Source organism: Hyperolius riggenbachi, chromosome 2 (assembly GCF_040937935.1).
Source record: "Hyperolius riggenbachi isolate aHypRig1 chromosome 2, aHypRig1.pri, whole genome shotgun sequence".
Classification (NCBI taxonomy): domain Eukaryota; kingdom Metazoa; phylum Chordata; class Amphibia; order Anura; family Hyperoliidae; genus Hyperolius; species Hyperolius riggenbachi.
Genome location: NC_090647.1, coordinates 545,446,503 through 545,461,330, shown reverse-complemented (window position 1 = coordinate 545,461,330; position 14,828 = coordinate 545,446,503). Strand labels below are relative to the sequence as shown.

The following is a 14,828-nucleotide window of genomic DNA, read 5'->3' as shown; positions in this document are numbered from 1 at the left end:
AAGAAGAAGAAGAAGAAGAAGAAGAAGAAGAAGAAGAAGAAGAAGAAGAAGAAGAAGAAGATGAAGAAGAAGATGATGAAGAAGAAGAAGAAGAAGATGATGAAGAAGAAGAAGAAGAAGAAGAAGAAGAAGAAGAAGAAGAAGAAGAAGAAGAAGAAGAAGAAGAAGAAGAAGAAGAAGAAGATGAAGATGAAGATGAAGATGAAGATGAAGAAGAAGAAGAAGAAGAAGAAGAAGAAGAAGAAGAAGAAGAAGAAGAAGAAGAAGAAGAAGAAGAAGAAGAAGAAGAAGAAGAAGAAGAAGAAGAAGAAGAAGAAGAAGAAGAAGAAGAAGAAGAAGAAGAAGAAGAAGAAGAAGAAGAAGAAGAAGAAGAAGAAGAAGAAGATACAGTAACACTACTGAACAAAATTAAGGACACAACTTCTCTTTCCACATTTTTTTTTTAAAGGAACATCCCCACATAATCACTTGCTGTTGTTACTTGGAAAAAAAGAGGTTTCTTGCATCATTCACCCTCAAAACAAGTGTTGGAAGCTATTTAAGGCCAATTCGAATAGTCAGCTCGAATAGTTAGCTCGAATACCGACTCGAATAGTGAGCTCGAAGTCCGAGGTCGAATCGAATAGTAAAAATTATTCGACTCGAATATTCGACTGACCTCGAATAATTTACTATTCGAATTCGACCAAACTCGAATTTTAAAAAGGGGTATTTGAGCATCACTAGTGTTTATATCATGTAAGGGGGCTTTGCTATTAACAGCTAAAAGTCGTGGGTTTTGACAGTTTTAATCACGGCTGTGATCACGAGCTGGATTGGGACCATGATCACGAGTGCATTCGAAACTGAATCCGTGATCGAGAGGCAATCAAGAATTCGGATCATGATGTCGGATAGTGAAAAAATGCTCGTGAATCATGGCTATTCCATGATCACGAGGCCATGATGAACATCACTACATATGTGTACAGTGCACATTATAGAACCAACATCCACAGCACATTGGCTATCATTCATGAAAGTGCTGTCGGTATGGAGAATCAGTGCGGGAAAACACCGCTGGCGGTGTTTTAGACTTCTGGCTGCTGATTCATAAAAATGTATCCAGTTGCGGTAGCACTGCGGAGATTCCCAGAACTAGGCTGTCGGTAGGCAGGCGGTAGGCTTGCGGAAGCACAGGAAGCTGCAGAGTTGATACATTTCTCCGTGTTCCGCTCTGCTGCAGCTGCCTGGGAGGTCTGTGTGTCTCCATTCATTTACATTGTTATCGCCACATCAGAGGGAGCGGTTCTTCCCGACCTCACACCGCTTGCGGTGATCTTCATGAATTAACATTTTGCTCCATTTTTTACAATAATCACCGCACAAGGCGGTGATTTATCGCTGTGCTCGGTAAGGTCAGCTTTTGATGCGGAAGGAGCCTTTATGAATGCAGAATTTGCTACGTGTGCGGGAAAGTCAGCTGTTTTAAGCATTTCCGCATGCGTAAATGCTTTATGAATGATAGCCATTGTGTTCAGGAGGATGAATGACTCCTCAGCTTTAGGGGTGGCCTGAATTCCAGACCCAACAAAATTTTTAAATTTTGTATGGAATCCTGAACAAATTCAGCATTTGGTGGATTTCAAATTTGCATTATGAAATCACAAAAATGTAATTAATTGTTAGTATATTTTATAAAACCTATTATTATTTACATATTATGGTTAGTGCAAATTTGTAAAATATGATCAGAGTTTTTTTACTGAGAATTTTTGCATGTTCACATAGAATTGTCTCACTTTGGTCCCCTTGAGCAAGCTTTGTAGACATTTTTCAGTATTCTTTAAAAAAAAATGGAAATTCACTTAACTTCTGGAATTTAGATGCTAAAATTCAGTGAATTCTGAATTATGACTTTTGAAATTACAACATTCCAAGGCAAAAGACAGAATTCTGTGAAATCACAGGCCCAATTCAGGGGCAAACCCAGGATATTCAGGGGGGGGGGGGGGATTCCTGAAAGGTCTCCCTCAGCCACACACAATACAGTATAATAATATGGTAGGACATCATGCTGGGTACACATAATGCAATTTCCCGTCTGACCGACTGACAAGCAGGAGCAGTTTGGATACAGATAATAATGAGGACAGCTCACATTGGTAATGAAGGGGAAAGTGAAGCATTCGCACAGCAGGGCACAGGGCTGTGCTCATACCTGGCTCTGTTAAGTTCCCCAGAACTGCTCCATGCTCTGTACACACGCTGCTGCTCCATGCGCTGCTGGTACATCCAAAGTCAACTGTAGCAGAGAAAGAAAGTGCAGGGAGCAGCACGTTGCTGTGAGCTATAAGATGCCTGCAGATATTCTTGTGTCCAAACTTGTGCCTGTCCCCAGACACTGCACTGGCCCTGGTCTGAAGGGGGATTCTGGGCAGCTGTAATCTCCCTCTGTGTTTGCCTATGCAATTACAGGCCCTAACACACAAACAGTACATCCAACATGAAATCTTATTTTCTGAGTTTCAGATGTTGCTGTAAGTAACCAGCTCTACAGAACTGCTGCTAGATTGAGTGTATGTTGGGGGAACCGCTGCTGCCAGATTTCATCTATTTTTGGAGAACCACAGCCATATTATCTGTATTTTGGCGGAACCTCTGCCAAATTACGTGCATTTTTGGTGAAATGCTGTCAGATTACATGTATTTTGGGGGGAAACACTATGGCAGAGCTCAAACTTCCCTGGCAGACCTTTTACAGCACTGCTAAGGCCATGTATATTTGGCCCCACCCATGACCACGCCAACATTCTGCGTGACACCCACCCATTTTTCAGCCTGCCGCGGGGGAGGGGGGGGGGTTTGGGGAGAGTCCACTAGTCCCCTGATACCTTAGACCCTGATTGGTTGACAAATGTTTCATACAGTAACCGCAGTAACAGGGGGACACCAATGTATTGCTGACCATCCAGGTCACCCAGATATCTGATGCAGGGAACTACAGCTGCACAATTTCATATCCACATGAGACCTTCTGTATGAAAGAAACAGAGATGTGTGCTTGGAGCTAGCAAGCACCCGTCTTATAATGGATGCAGAAATGCCACCCAGAGTCATCCACACAACCCTATTCCTTTGTGGTGGTGGTGGTGGGGTGGGCTGTGTGGACGGCTCCGCTTGGTGTTGTTGCAGCCATTGGTTGGTAATAATGTCAGTGCCTAACAAGCAATGGATGCCTCTAAAACCTTCTCATATCAAAAGTAAGCTATGCTAAGTAGTGGTTTTCCAAGCAAAAGGTGACAGTGGGAGGGGGGTTATAAAGCATGCTGGCCACTGCAGTTCGCTCTTCAAAGGTCAAGGAAGAGGTGTGCTCCCAACCTCCTTGGCTACGAGTCAGAAATGTAGGTACATCTCGTGTACAAGTCAACCCCTATACTTACATTTAGGTAGTTAGACCTAAAGCTCTAGACTTATAGTCGAGTATATCTATCTATATATATATAATTCAGTAAGTGCCTCAACCGTCCAGCAAGAAGAAGAAGTACTTTGCATGAGAAAATGTATGCGTGCTCAAAGACCAAGTTTGAGGCCTCCTTTCCACGAACTGTTGAGCTGTGTGCTCAGCAAGCAGTTACCAGGCACAGGTAAGAAGTTATCAGGCAGCAACAAGCAGTTATCAGGCAGCAACAAGCAGTTACTAGGCAGCAGTGAGCAGTTACCAGGCAGCAGTGAGCAGTTACTAGGCAGCAGTGAGCAGTTACTAGGCAGCAGTGAGCAGTTGAGAGAGTTTGAGAGGCATTTCACTGCCTATCAACAGTCCGTGGAAAGGAGGCCTAACCCTAGCAAGTCTGGGTTTGCAAATCTGGCCTAATTGGCTATTCATAATTGAATAAGGGCCTCAACCTTCCAGCAAGAAGAAGAAGTACTTTGCATGAGAAAATGTATGCGTGCTCAAAGACCAAGTTTGATGCCTCCTTTCCACGGACTGTTGAGCTGTGTGCTCAGCAAGCAGTTACCAGGCACAATTAAGAAGTTATCAGGCAGCAACAAGCAGTTATCAGGCAGCAACAAGCAGTTACTAGGCAGCAGTGAGCAGTTGAGAGAGTTTGAGAGGCATTTCACTGCCTATCAACAGTCTGTGGAAAGGAGGCTTAACCCTAGCAAGTCTGGCTTTGCAAATCTGGCCTAATTGACTATTCATGAGGCAATGCTCATGCAAATATGCATTTGCTTTCGCATGTCAAACTATGCAGGGTCAAAAAACCAATACTGCAAAGCGGTCGTGGAGCAGTGCTTTTCAGCACTGCTAGATTTGGGCGCAGCAAGTGCCGTTATAGACTGTAATGGGAATCAGTCTATAGCGGCGCTCAGTGAGTAACGTCGGCGCCGTCAGAAGACGGAGCCGAAGTTGCTTAAAAAACACAATAATTCGACCTCCAGCAATCGCTGGAAACCGAATTATATCATTCCCCCACTATCCATGGCGGCCTGGAGGGGGAATAGTAGTAATTATATAATAGAGTAAAGCCACGTATACACATACGACAACGATCGTTCGTAACAAACGACGAACGATCACTTGCATATGGTTGGAGAAATGGTCGTTCGAAATGGCAAGAAAAAGCTGTAAACGATAAGATCGTTCGTTTCCCAACGATCACGGATGTTACGTACAGATAAGGGGTGGTAAGTATGCAAATTTATACGATCGTTTTCCAAACCGGAACGAACGTCACAGAAAATGGCCCCGTAGATTATAGGAAGTTGCGTATTCTTCGTTCGCCAAGGGAACGTTCGTTCAGTAGATTAGAGGAAGTGATGTCATAGCTATATTATAAAAGGGCTGAAATCATTACACATGTTGCTGCATTTGGGCTGGATGTGCTTTCCATATATTGTGGGCATTATCAGTGCAGCTATGGCTTCTTATATGACAAGCAGACAGCGTGCGAGTGTCGCATTACTACTTCTGCTTAAAGTGAGAAGGAATTTGAGATTGCTGAGGCAAAGGCGCAGAAGGTGACAATGGTCAAAGACGTGGCTTCAAGACCATGATGTCATTTCCCATGACAGCCTTTTGCGTGAACTTAGCGTGTCTTCTCCCAATGATCTGACCAATTATCTTCGGATGCCTGAAGCTGCATTTCAATATGTGCTGGATGCAGTCACCCCACTTATAGCTAAGGAGGATACGTGGATGAGGAAGTCCATCTCCCCACGACAGCGCTTAACAGCGACATTACGGTTTTTGGCTACTGGACGGTGTGACGAATATTACGAAAGTCGTGCGCGTAAACGCCAACGATTTTTGCATAATCGTGCGCAGTCCCTGTCAGTCCCGGGTAAATGCACAATAGATGTCAATTTCCCTCTCTCTTACTGAGAACAGTAACCTTCCCCCTACATCCTGTTCAGGTCAGGAAAGAATTCACAAGTGGCCAGACCACCTGGGCAGCAGCCATTTGGTCACATAGCTCATGTTCCACCAAACCAGCTCAAACTGGTTGAGACTCACATTTCCCTCCAAGCTCATAGCTTCACACAATGGGAACATTTACTTTATTAATAATTCAAAATAGGTTTGGCCCAGCAAGACCAAAATTAAATTTCCTGATACCTAGGAAACAGGTCTATAATTCACATGAATTATAATTTTCTGGCTATCAGGAATCGATAGAGAGACCACTTTATCCGGCATGCGTAGAGCAAATTCGTTAGACTAGGCGTGTATAGTCTCATTTAATACAGAGTCGCATGCTGCTTATGAATATGGTCTCGGATTTGCGATGCACCCATCTGGGGCGGAATTACACAAATTATTAATAATTGGTACATTTCTTGCTCTAAGTCTGTGGGTGGTAACCTGACTGCCAGGAGGTAACCCTGCCTCAAACACACCTACTTTCCAGGTAGTGACCGCCCCAAAACTCTGGTCAGTAAAAAGCGTTTGCAAGGAACTCCACCCAGTTCTTCAATTTACATCGACTAGGGAAGTCCAGACATGTGCTCACGGAGAACCGGGCACATGTTGTGTACAACGGACTTTTAAGCTGAATGCCTACGTCTAAACTGGACTATTTTCTTCATGCTTCAAATGGACTGCTCAGCTAACTAAGTAAGAACTTTCTGATTTTATCCCTTTTATTTTGACGCTCTGTGTTTTATATGTTAATAGGTGTATATAACTGTATGTAATGCATTTGTGTTATTAAACGTTTAAAAATCGTTTAGCGGTTATGACCTGTTGCTGAACATACACAATCGTACCTATTCTCCTGAACTCGCTACCCTGTGTTTAATAGAAGTATACATGTATAACCCGTATGCGAGAACCCGGCCCAGACATAACGATCTGACCCAGATTCTTGCATACTGCTAAGGGTTAATATAGCGTTCTCGAAGTCCTAGTAAAATTACAGTAGCGGGCTGTGTAACTCGCTTGGTGGCAGATCTTTGAATTGTATATGTGTGGGGTGAGTCGGTTGTTCTCAGAACGCTCCCTTCGCGAGTCAGTTCATCAAATTGCGAACGCGGGTTACCCTTCGTGATGAACAAATGACCGTGTGAGAGGATTTCTGACGCTGATCGATTTACCCCATCCGCAGACCGGCCTTGCGGTCTGTGACAGACGGAGTCTGCAAGATTTGAAGTTTACCACCGGAATCTCGCCCCAAGCCCTTGGATTTATAATTCCTGAAACTTGCCAGGCAATTATTGATGCCCTCAAGAATGCTTATATGAAGGTGTGTATATTGAATGTTGTGTCAACCAAATATTGTGGAAATTGTTATTGTTAGAAATATATATATGCATCCAGTTTGCAGCTTTACAGCAATTGTTAACCTGCAAACTGTATGCATTGATATATTTCTAACAAGAACATTTTCCTGACTCAGCTTCTGATGTTGTGTCGATACTAATGTTATACATCAGCTGTAAACAAGCATAGATCAGGTGGTGTGCGTACAGTCAGAGTGGCGTAGCTGGATGCTTCTGTAAGGATAATTTGGTGACTACTGCATCACATTAAATCTGCAGGACTACAAGGCAAGTGGGATAGTTGTAGAAGTTTCTTTCCCTATAAAATTATGTTTAGGAGTGTTTCATTAGTGACAGCAATGGTTGTTTTAAATCTCAGATGTGTACAGATGAATGTGGGTACTAATTTTATTTTCTCTTCCACAGTTTCCTGAAACACCACAGGACTGGTTGGACGTTGCTGCACAATTTGAAGATTTATGGGATTTTCCTAACTGTGGAGGTGCTCTGGATGGGAAGCACATCCGAATTACTCCACCTGCCAATACCGGCTCTTTTTATTATAATTACAAAGGTTATTTTAGTATTATTTTAATGGCCTTGGTGAATGCAAACTATGAGTTTTTGTTTGTTGACATTGGACGAAATGGGCGCATGTCCGATGGTGGTGTCATTGAACGCACCACCTTTTTTCAGAAACTCAGATCCAACCAGCTTAACTTACCGGACAATTCCATCACCAAAAATCATCTTAATTTTGTGTTCGTTGCAGACGAAGCGTTCCCATTACAGCCACATCTCTTGAAGCCTTTCCCCTCCAAAAACATTCAGTACAGACAGGCAATTTTTAATTATCGACTATCTAGGGCCAGAATGCTGGTCGAAAATGCCTTTGGCATTTTAGCAAGCCGTTTCCGTATCCTACATACCGCAATAAATCTGCGGGTTGATAAAATAGATAAAGTAGTGTATGCTTGCTGTGTGCTACATAATTTTCTTAGGCAGCAGTATGGTGCCACATATCTGCCTGTCCAAGCAGTTGACAGGGTGGATGTCTCTACCGGTCAGGTGGTTGAAGGGGAATGGAGGTCTAATCCCCAGGTTTTAACTGACCTGCAGCCCTGTCCACCAAGAAATGCCACAACAGAGGCAAAACATAATCGAGAGGCCTATGTGGCCTATTTCAACTCTCAAGCTGGATCGGTTTCGTGGCAAGATGACGCCATAGTCTGATTTGTGATTGTTGGTGAAGTAACCATCACACTTGTTTCATTTTGTTTTATGCGTTGTGTGAATAAATATTGTTTTCTCAGAACAATGTGTTTTTATTTAATGCTGTACATCTAATTAAGCATATGTGAAGGGTATCAGCAATGGCACATTTAGCTTTTCTGAATACACATATTATTTGAATACTTAATACAAACAATATGTGCATTTAAGTTCTGCGTAGCCATTTATTTCTGGTGTTGTAGCAATGCTTGTGAGAGAGGTAATATGTACTCTACCTTTCCTAAACATGTGTGTAAGGTAATATTTAGTTATTTACCTCCAAAAATCAATTAGTAGTTTGCAATTAATGGTAATTGTCAGGTTATATCACTCATAACTTAATTCGTAACAAGCAATTTAACAATCATGTCAAATCGTTAATCAAGTGAAGGCAAAACCATGTTTAGGTATGCAATTTTATTTTTATTTACATTTTTGTGGGATACAACATTACTGTTACAGAAATTAACACATTGCTCATCACACATCTTTCATGAGGTTCATCACATGTACACAGGTTTCAAAACAGCAACCTAGCATTTCCACTCAATCACAAAAAAATAAAAACTGCTTGGTGTATTCCAAACAAATACACTCCACAACATGTACGTTATTATCTTTATATTATATGCTTACATATGCCTTTTTACTTTAATGGTCACATGTAATGGGTAAACTTAAACAAATATGTCATACTCGACACAATTGTATGACTATGCTGCTCACCTTATGTGTGCCCAAATTTAGCTGATCTCCTCACCAAGGATGTAGATGACCTGTTGCAAAAAAAATCACAGGCATTTTCCAGCATGCTAGGTTGCTGCTAGTGTTCATAAGTATATGTGAAACACATCACTAACTTTGTATACTCATATTATATACAGTTATGATGTAAATAGAAGCTACATGGATCTGTAGGCTGCCATATGTGTGTCCTTTTAACACATACCAGTTTCCTGTTTGGCCTGGTAATCATTGGCCTTCCCAAGTTTGGTTAATAGACCTTGAAGTAGCATGCATTAATGACATGGCTATTCCATTTATGTTCAAAACCTGTGCCTTCCAAAAGTCAAATGTACCTGTCCTGTGCCCTCACCGTGTAACTCCAATGCTCCTTTCCCCTGCGACATCCAATTCGGCTTTTTGTGACAGGAGCACACAGGCAGCCCACGCATGGCCTTATTAGCAGTCACACCCACAATATCGTCCTATATGCTGCTGTATGCTGAATGCTATAGGTTATAGCAGTATGTAGGTCAGTAATGTGGCTGTGAATGCAAACAATCACTTCTATTATCAACCATTTGCAAACGGCGGAATGTGTGTGTTGCGAGGACAGGAGGATATGTGGTTGATGGGGATGTAAAATGTCTCCTGCAGGCTGCTATTGGAAGGCATAGGTGAGTTTAAAGAGAACCAGAGATGAAGCAACCTCTTGTATTTTACAATATTAATAAGTGGGAGCATGACAGTCAACACCTAATCTGGTCTTGGTTTCATTGTTCTCTGTTTAATGGGACTGTTGTCACCTCTGATAAGAATCTCCGACTGAGCACTCAGTCTAGCTTTGCTATGGAAAGATTATAGAAGAGTCTGTCTTTTCTGGTGTGTTTTCAAGGGCAAGCCAGCGCCCTTGTGGCTCTGCTAGAATGACTCACCTATATTTTTCCCATGGAAAGCCAGACTGATTGTTCATTCCGGGATTCTTATCACAGCTGATAACAGACACTTTGAGCAGTGAGGATGAAACAGAGAGCATGGTAATTGTTTTATCTACTGTTCTTACTGATATAGAATGTGACATACACAAGGGTGCTTATTCTCTGGTTCCCTTTAAATAATAAATGTGATTTCAGGTAGAGTTGACATTAAGTAACCATGTTCAAATACCCGGCACAAAAACAATCACAGCTCTGCATAATTTTTTTCACTTTGGAAAACAGTGTCTGTATGTTTGTCAAACACTGGAGGTGGCGGATGTGTGTGTGCCTCTGCAAGTATGGTGTCATGAGAGTAAAAATGTTGTTGATAGTGTGGGTTCGGATAGTTATGACTGTATTGTCTCATTACATTATGATGAATGTGGTGTGGATGTGTGAAAGTAGTTTGATGTATGTCTGGTTGAAGGGGAAATGATGACTGATGCATGTGGTGAGGATGTGTGAAAGTACTTTGATGTATGTCTGGTTGAAGGGGAAAAGTAGACAGATGCCTGTGTTGTGGATGGGTGAGTGTACTTTCATGTATGTCTGGTTGAATAGATAATGTAGGCTGATGTAGTTGTTGGGTGTCACTAGAGGCCCTACTGAAAACCGACAATATGGCTGACTCTGTACTTGGACGCAAATCTTCAGGTATGGCTCTTAATTTTGTAGCTATTAAATGTCCAAAAGCATCGCAAGCATCGTCCTTTTTGTTGATGAGCGTCACAGCCTGATTAATGGCTTCCTCACATTGTTCTTCAAGGTTATTTTTGTGTTTGCGACTTTTTTTGAGGGGACATCGCCGTGTGGTTGTCTCCTGGAAAGTTGAGGCTTGCCGTGTGTTTGTATCCCCAGAAGTAGTGGCTTGGACTGTCTGTAAAAGGATTTAAATATACACATTTATACACATACAACACATGATGACAATACTACAACCCACCTGAATGCTTGGTGACCGCTAATGTGAATATGCTGTAGGTTAACAGACATACGCATACTCACATTAACAATACACATTTCAGGTTACTAATGGCAAAGTGACACAGTACTACAGGTATGTAATGTGACATGTTTAATCCCTACCTACAATGTGTTCCTATATAGTTGTGTTACTTTGCCATAAACAATTCATCTACACCACACCTGAACAAGCATGATGATCATGAGTTGTGAGTGAAGTAATATGGCCATTTTGGCATGCTTGGTTGAGATTGGTGATTCAGACACTATTGCAGACAACAATGAAAGTACCAAGCCATACAAATACAATACTTGTATGTTACAATTATATCAAACACACTCTCAGTTGCCATTATGTGCAGCTCTGTTTGTGACAAAGTAGGAACTACATATAACGACGTAAACCAAAAATATGTAAAAACATTGCGTATACAATGAGAGTGCATGGTATTTGACATCACAACCCTAACTTCGTATAAACATTGACATCATCACATTCACACAACTTAAAGTAGGGATAACAAAGCTATAATATGAAACATAAAACACATACCTCCTCTTGTGTGGTTGTGTCATTGACATCACTACATATGTCGCTATTGTTGGATAAATCAGTAGGTTCATTTGGCAGACTCGTTATTGCCTCTCTCCCTCTCAAATGTGGTATAGTAAATTCCAGTAAATCATAGTACCACAGTCTGGGTTTATAAACTTCATCTGCGGCAGCACCAGATCTTTTGGATCGGTCTATTTTATTTAATTCTTTTTTAAAAACAGTTCGTAGATTTTGAATTTTGTTTTTAACAAACTGCACATCAGCGTCTGGGAGTACTGGTTTACACAATTTCACAAGTTCGTCGTGTGCTTTTGCCTTTAGTTGTCTATTTGAATAATTTTTCGATGTCGTTTCCCACAGGCAGGGGTGTGCTCTATAGAGCTCAATAAATTCGCGTGCAAATTGCACATCGGCAAAAATATCCACAGCCATTACTTTCACAAACGGCCCTGTAATGATAAAAAAAATAATGTGAACCCACCATCACAACACAACCAATACAGTGTAGAATAGTGCATGACTGAGACACACACACACACACACACACACACACACACACACACACACCCCTTACGATCGTTCACAAATCGTACGGTACCTGCTCAACACATCGTACGATCGTTCACAAAGGCAGCCACCAACAGTACGTTCGCAGATAGGTAGTCACTTACCAATGAACAGATTGTAAAGGAGAGAGGTAGACGGAGGAAATGTCACCGCGTCGCTCGTCGCCATTGTAGCGTAAGTTCGCGAACGTACGTTTTATACCGCGCTATGCACTTCCGGTTTGTCAAAACGTCATTTCCTCCTCAGCATTCCCAGCTATAGCAAGGTGGTACAGCTAGGAGCGATCATGCCACGCAGGACACCAACAGAGAGAGCCACTAAAATGTCCAGGGAAGAAATGGCAGAAATGGTCCGCATCTTTGACAAAAAGGATTATGACGGCCGGAGGCAAGTGTATCAAAGGCCAATTGAGCGCAAAAATCTCATTTTGGACCATGCCATTTCTTCCCTGGAGAAGAAATACCATGTGTCAAGGACCAAAAATCACTTGATGAGGCGTTGGTCTGATCTGAAATTGCGGGAATCCGAAGTCCTGGCATCTTTAAGGCGCAAAATTATTAGAGACAGTAAGTGTAAAATGTTGGTATAGTGTTCATGTCAACATTGATTTGTGCTCTCTAAAACACACTCATATTGTATTGTTGCACACCTTCCTTGCTCAGTTGATGATTGAATACTCGCAACATGTATGGTCACTTTATATGAGGGACCCTTCTTATACACATACAGGTCATGTGTGCACCATGTGTGTTATATTTGTGAGTAATCCTTTCTCTTGTTCCACAGAAAAGAAGAAGAAATTGGAAAAAATCAGAAGACACACAGCATCTCAAGGCAGCAGAGATGACACAGAGGAGGCTGGGCAAAGTTGCGAAGGACATGACAGACTATCTGAAGGTATGGAATAATGTGAATGTCAACCACATACTACTAGCACTCATGCAATGTAACATCATGAAACATGACACACACAACAATACCCTGCTTTATCTGTTATTATGTACTGTAGCACTTGCTTCTTTACAGGGCAAATATAATCCATGACTGACCATTCCGTCTGTGTGGTGTGAATACATTTCTCCTTCAGTGTCACTTCTGTGCTGTGTTTTAAAGAACAAGGCTGCCCCCTTGTGGCTCTGTACCAAAAAATGTCTGTACTCCTTGCTACTTATATGACCAGTCATTAATGGATCATAGGGCAGAGTTATTTTTTCCCAAAAATGCACCAATTTTATATATTTCATCATACATAACAATTATTTGTCTGTTTGGAAAAAGTAAAGTAAAGCAATCAAGTCTCCATAAATGTCTATAAATAATTATGCCCATTATCTGACATTCATCCTAAACTAGATGACGAACATGTACATGTGCAAGATCCAGATGTGGTGGAAGAAGAAAGTGTTCCTGGGCAGGATGTTGGTAAGCATACACATATCTGTTTCGATTGAATTGTTTGCTGTGTAGATGTGCACATCATAATTGCATATGTGGGTGACTGATTACCACCGTCACTACACACACTATGTTAAAGCCATTACTTAGTGGAATTCCCCCCCCCCCCCCCCCTTGTAAGACAATAGAACATATTTTCATTAAAGGCCAACCACCTGTAGCTTGATAGTAGGTTATTTTTCTGTGCAGATTTTTCTTTGGGACCACACCTCCAGCAACATTATAATGTCACTAACTATGGATCTGTAATATTCAATGACAACTATAAATAGATGTGAATGTGAATGACATTCACACACACCTGACAGCTAGGACACACATGAAAATACCTATATTTAACATATTTTGAGAAACAGGGCCTGCTAAGTGTCTTGTGGCTATAGTCTCCTGTGTTTAATATCACATAATGATGTACATTATAAAACATGTCTATACATTCCGTATATGTCAGGTGACATTACCTAACCTAACAGCAAGGGACAAGCACAAACTCCAAAGGGTAATCAATGCTGCTGAGAGGATCATCGGGTCACCCCTGCCACCCCTGGACATCCTTCAATCATCAAGAATGCGGTCCAGGGCAAACAAGATCACTCAAGACCCCTCCCACCCGGGCAGTTGCTTCTTCGTCCCCCTTCCTCTAGGTCGCCGTTATAGGTCCATCCTCACTAAAACCACGAGGCATAAAAACACCTTCTTTCCCCAAGCGGTTGCCCTACTCAATTCATGCACTCTCCCAACCGACATCCCCTAATCTTCCTCTGCCACCCCCGTGCGGAATACGAGCACGGAAGGAACTATCTCCAGCTGGCCACGCTGCACCACATGCCACCGTACAAATGTATGTTGTATGTTGTACATAAGATAGTCCTGCCCATCTAATCTATGAACTGCTGCTGCCTGTTAAATTGACGTCAGGGTGTCTCTGTAGCTAAGATCTGTACCATGTGCTGTTTGCCAACTGCTGCTATTGACCGTCAAACTGTTGTAGTGTGTATGTAGATATCATCTGTTTATCTTCTTTTCACCAAGTTGTTGCTGTTAAGCCAATTGCCGTTGTGTCCACAAAAAATTCCAGGTGCGGCTCCTGTCGTACTTGGCGAATAAAGTTGATTCTGATTCTGATTCTGACCTGCATGGCACATGTGGGACATGAGTGACTGAACACCTATACAAAGTAACTTGGACTAGACACCATATTGAGCAAGTATTGTATTCTTTGGTTGCATAAATTATGGACATGCATTACACACATTAATGCATATGACATGTCTTTTAGATGTTTCAACAGAACACCCGGAGGATGCAGAGAGTGAGGCAGATAGTGGTGGGGAAAATGGACAAGCCAATGATGATGGTACGTTAGCACTTCATGTGTCATGTTTATTTCATTATGCACTATGATGTTTTCATATGTAATCATATAGTAATATTGCTATTGTTATTCTCCATTCTTAACACATACCACACAAGCATTCCAATTTTGTCAGCAGACTGACATGATCATGAGGAGAATGTTGGTAAGTTGTGCATGTGCATATACTCACAATACATAATCATTATCTCTGTACTCA

The 14,828-nt window shown here is 41.8% G+C and overlaps 1 pseudogene; it reads left to right on the top strand.

Moving 5' to 3' along the window:
* Positions 1 to 4,900: 4,900 nt before the first annotated feature.
* Positions 4,901 to 7,974, top strand: LOC137545283 (putative nuclease HARBI1; annotated as a pseudogene).
* The last annotated feature ends 6,854 nt before the right edge of the window (positions 7,975 to 14,828 follow it).